Source organism: Brassica napus, unplaced genomic scaffold (assembly GCF_020379485.1).
Source record: "Brassica napus cultivar Da-Ae unplaced genomic scaffold, Da-Ae ScsIHWf_996;HRSCAF=1398, whole genome shotgun sequence".
Taxonomy (NCBI): Eukaryota; Viridiplantae; Streptophyta; class Magnoliopsida; order Brassicales; family Brassicaceae; genus Brassica; species Brassica napus.
The window spans coordinates 12,501-17,500 of record NW_026017031.1 but is presented as its reverse complement, the minus strand read 5'-3'; the positions used below and the strand labels follow the sequence as shown (position 1 = coordinate 17,500).

At 30.2% G+C, this 5,000-nt stretch overlaps 1 protein-coding gene and 1 non-coding gene across 2 annotated transcripts in view; both read right to left on the bottom strand.

Moving 5' to 3' along the window:
• Positions 1 to 4,731: 4,731 nt before the first annotated feature.
• LOC125606822 (ATP synthase subunit alpha, chloroplastic-like) overlaps positions 4,732 to 5,000 on the bottom strand; it is an 11,851-nt gene continuing 11,582 nt past the window's right edge. The window contains exon 2 of the mRNA XM_048775681.1: positions 4,732 to 5,000. This exon is cut by the window's right edge and continues 3,477 nt beyond it. The gene's annotated coding sequence lies outside the window, so the exon portion shown is untranslated.
• TRNAS-GCU overlaps positions 4,970 to 5,000 on the bottom strand; it is an 88-nt gene continuing 57 nt past the window's right edge. The window contains exon 1 of the tRNA in view: positions 4,970 to 5,000. This exon is cut by the window's right edge and continues 57 nt beyond it. This is a non-coding gene — a tRNA (tRNA-Ser).

Sequence of the window (5,000 nt, the reverse complement as noted above, 5' to 3'; positions counted from 1 at the left end):
AATATTTCCATTTATTCATCAGAAGTGGCGTATCCTTTGTTGCCAGAATGTATTTTCCATGATATCTAACATAATGTAGGAAAGGATCCTTGAGCAACCCTAAGAGCGCCGAAAAATTATTAACAAAGACTTTTAAAAAATGTTGTATTTTTCCATAGAATAAAATTCGCTCAAAAAAGACGTCATAAGATGTCGATCGTAAATGAGAAGACTGCTTGCGTAGAAAAAAAAGATGGATTCGTATTCACATACATGAGAATTATATAAGAACAATAAAAATCTTGGATTCAAAATTGATTTTTTTTTACTATCAAAATTCTTCCAATTGCAATACTCGTATAGACAGAACCGAAAAAAATGCAAAGAAGAGGCATCTTTTACCCGGTAACGTAGGGTTTGAACCAAGATTTCTAGATGGATGGGGTAAGGTATTAGTACATCTAATACATAATTAAAATGTGAGAGTTTGTCTTCTAAAAAGGGAAATATTGAATGAAGTGATTGTAAATTGTAAGATTTTTTTACATTTTTTCCTTCGATAGAGGATCCCAACCTTAGGGAAAATGGAATTTCTACAATCACTGCAAATAAAACAGATATCATTTGATAATAGAAATTATTGGTATGCCCCAGATTTTTGTTCAAATCCTTAGTGGGAATAATCAAACGATTCTGTTCGTACATTCGCAAAATTAAGCGTTTCACAATTAGTGAACTATATTTTTTGTCATAATCCGCATTTTCCAAGAAAATAGGGCGGTTTCTATTTAATCTATTTAAACCGTGATCATAAGCAAGTACATAAATATAGTCCCGAAAAAAAAGTGGATATAGAAAACTCTGTTGACGAGCCCCATCGAACTCTAAATATCCTTGAAATTTCTCCATTTGGATTAAAATTCGATTTGAACTAAAAGTAAAGTCTTTATTTTCTTGAGTTCTGAAATGACACATAGTGCGATACAGTCAAAATAAGGTATTAGATTACGAAAGCACTAAATACCTCATAAACAGGTAGACTGCTAACTGGATTCTCTATCTTTAAGAGGTTTCTGTTCGTTATATTATAAAATAACAAAACAAGATGATTAGAAATCCTTTATTTTTTTAACCTAATCGCTCTTTTGATTTTGGAAATATATATATATATTTTTTTATCAATATACTGCTTCTTTTACACATCCATCTACAACCTAACCCAAACGGACTAGGTAAAAAATAATTAGGACTCACGAAAAAATTGATAATAACACGCAAGAAAAAAATTCCTTCCCATACCCGTATTAGGTACTAATCTATTTTTAACATTTAATTAGATCGGGTAATTTTTCAAATTACGAATGGAAGCTCGTTTCTTTTTTTTTCTTAGAATAAGGAAAACTGGTTTTTTATCCATCCATTTATATTTATTCACTCGACCCAAATTGGAATTCTTCTTTTTTTTTTTATTTTCTAATCGGTACAATCTTGTCGAAAATAAAAAAAATGTTATCTGAATTCTCCCTTGATACGACATGCTATTTTTTCCGTTCATTCCTTTCAGGATCAGTCGTGGTCTTACAAACTCTACCGCGGATCTGGACGAATCCTTTTCTTCATACAAATGTGTAAAAGATGCTAGTCGCACTTAAAAGCCGAGTACTCTACCGTTGAGTTAGCAACCCCCCCCACAAAAAAAAGCAAGTACTGCAAATATGTAGATACAACCAGAATAAAGAAAAAAAGAAAAATCCAGTCATGTGTGCGTCAGGGAGAAATAGATCTATTTCTCTATGAGAGAATTATATTTGGTCCATACACTGTTGTCAATATGATTGTAAATTTTTAATATAGCGAAAAGAATAGAAAAAATAAAAAAGTTTAACCCCCTGGTTTGTGAGTTCATACAAGGAATGAAAACTAAGCCGAATAGGATAATCTCAAATCTTTCTATTTCTATATATATTAATATATTATTTATTATACAGTATGATTTTATATATTTTCTATACAATAATTCTATACAATAAAATTTTGTATTTATACAAAATTTAGAATTTCTATAAATCCAAAAATTTTTTAATAAATTTGTTTTTTATTATAAAACATGGTAGTTTTTAGCAGGATATTTGTTAGTTTTCATACCTTTAGGAAGAATACTAATAATAAATGGAAATTCTAATAAATCAAAATAAATATGATGGAAACGAAAGAGGAGGAAAGAAAAGAGTAGATCAAATTTTATACCAAGCTATATATGAGTCTTTAACATCCTCTTTTTTATAGTTCATTAATTCAATTTCGTTTTATTAAGACTTAATTCCGTAAAAATCCCTGCCTTCTTTGAAATATCATGAACTGTTCTTGTTGGTTGAGCGCCCTTTTTAAGGAAATCGAGAATAGCAGGAAGATTTAAATAAGTTTGATTAGTTATCGGATCATAAAACCCCACCTTCCGAAGATCTCTTCCTTCTCTTCGGGATCGAACATCAATTGCAACGATTCGATAAATGGCTCATTGGGATAGATGTATATGAATAATACCCCCCCCCGAGAAACGTATACGAGGCTTTGGCCTCATACGGCTCGAGAAAAAAATGCAATGAGTATAAGTTAACTCTCTTTATAAAATTCAAACATTAAATTAATTAGCCAGTATTGAAACCCTAACTATTTTTTTTCATAAAAAGCGTTCGTAACATTCGTACTCTCGTAACTCAAGTTAAATAACTCTCAAATATCTCACCAGAGACTCCTTAAGTACTCTTTTTATTGAGTAGTCTCTAACCTTTTTTTGTTTGTCTCATTTTTTCGAATCAATTTTGATTCTTCATTCTGATCTAGTTGTTCAAACAATTGAAAAAGGGATTTCCTTGTTTCAGGATTCTTTATCCTTACTTTGAATCTTTGGGTTTAGACATTACTTCGGTGATCTTGATCGTTTTATTAAAAAAGGGCAGCAACAAGCCCCTTATTTTGTTTATGATTTCTTTTCTTTCTATCAAAGAATCATACAAACGCTTGATTCACGCATGATAGACTTTTAATTCAAAGAATTTTACACTTTTACGAAAATTTCCTTTTCCATTGTAAAATTACTTGAAAGGGCTTTTTTTCAATATAAAAATAAAAAGACTTACGAAGTTGTTCCAACTTATTGATTCGCACTAACCCTAGATCCTTACTCCTGCGAAAGGAATAAAAACTTTCTATTCTCCTCGAGCTCCATCCTGTACTCTTTTTTATATTCAAAAAGGTGTAGGACTCTCGTAAAATAGAACACAAAATGTCGAGCCAAGAGCACCTATATTCCTAATATAAAAGGTGGCGGATCAAAACATCCACAGCAGATCATGTCCTTCAATTCAAGTCGCACGTTGCTTTCTACCACATCGTTTTAAACGAAGTTTTACCATAACATTCCTTTAGTTTGTGTAATTGATTCAATTATGGAATCATGAATAGTCATAGTTCAGTCAGTATATCGTAATCTATACTTTTTCTTTCTCTATGAATGGAATAGTGAATCTACGCGTAAAAGGTTCAGTCAGAATTCAAATGAATTCCACATTAAATTCTATATATGTAAAAATATGTAAAATCGAAATTTGAATAGAAATCTATATTTATATATATAAATATATATATAAATATATTTTTTTTTATTAAAACTCGTAGAATCTACGGTTCTACCTTACTTACCTACATCACACACAACTAAAAAAAGCAAATAGATTTTTTGTAATTTCGGGTGAAAAAGAAGTTTATTCTTCTTTTCATTTCAATATTTTATTCTTAAAAATATTGTTTTTTTAAACAGAAAGAAAAAGATGGTGTACAAAGGCAATAGAAGATTTATTTCGTAATGACTGGACTCTGGGACGGAAGGATTCGAACCTCCGAATAGCGGGACCAAAACCCGTTGCCTTACCGCTTGGCTACGCCCCATTTTTATTTTTATTCAAGACTACTAAAAGAGTAATATTGCTATTGGTTGTTCGTCAATTCAATTTCAGCCCAAATGAAATATAGATTACATTGGTGCTATAGTTTTGACACGTGTAGATAGCAAATCAAACTTACTTTATTGATCATTACATAGAATTCAATTAAGATATTGTATGAAAATATTATTTCTTTCATTCTCATAAGAGAATGAAAGGATTTTTGATTGAGTAAGTTCAACAAAGTCTTTTTAGACTATCTTTCTTTATTTATTTATTTTTTTCCTTATATAAAAAATATATTAATAACTCAATCAAAATTAAATTATCCACAAGAACACCAATTTTTGTTATGCTTAATATATTTAATTTGATCTGTATTTGTTTTAATTCGGCCCTTTTTTCAAGCACTTTTTTAGTCGCCAAATTGCCGGAGGCCTACGCCTTTTTGAATCCAATCGTAGATGTTATGCCCGTAATACCTCTTTTCTTTCTTCTCTTAGCCTTTGTTTGGCAAGCAGCTGTAAGTTTTCGATGAAATTATTAATACTGTCTTAGAAAAATTCACGATTTTGATTCTTCCAACAATTCAAATCAAAAGATCAAAAAATCTTGACGTAGGAAGGAACTCTCAATTCAAACATTGAATTTTTTTGGTAGCCATACTAAATCTGGATCATTTGATTTCCTCAGTTTTATCCTCTTTTCTCTAAATGAAAGAACTTAATTAGATTCGAGTTCACTCACAAAAAAAGTATCTAGATATTTAGTATAAAAATAGAGAATCTATTCTCTTTTTTTTTTTTTAAAAAAAAGTAAGATCTTGGAGATTGTGTAATGCTTACTCTCAAACTTTTTGTATACACTGTAGTTATATTCTTTGTTTCTCTCTTCATATTTGGATTCCTATCTAATGATCCAGGACGTAATCCGGGACGTGAAGAATAAAAAAGAAAGGTTTTTTATTACTTTATTTAATATTTAAATAGTGGAAATGTGCGAATTTTATTAGGATTTTATCTATTTCACATCATCAAAAAGGGGAAGGGAAAGAGAGGGATTCGAACCCTCGGTACG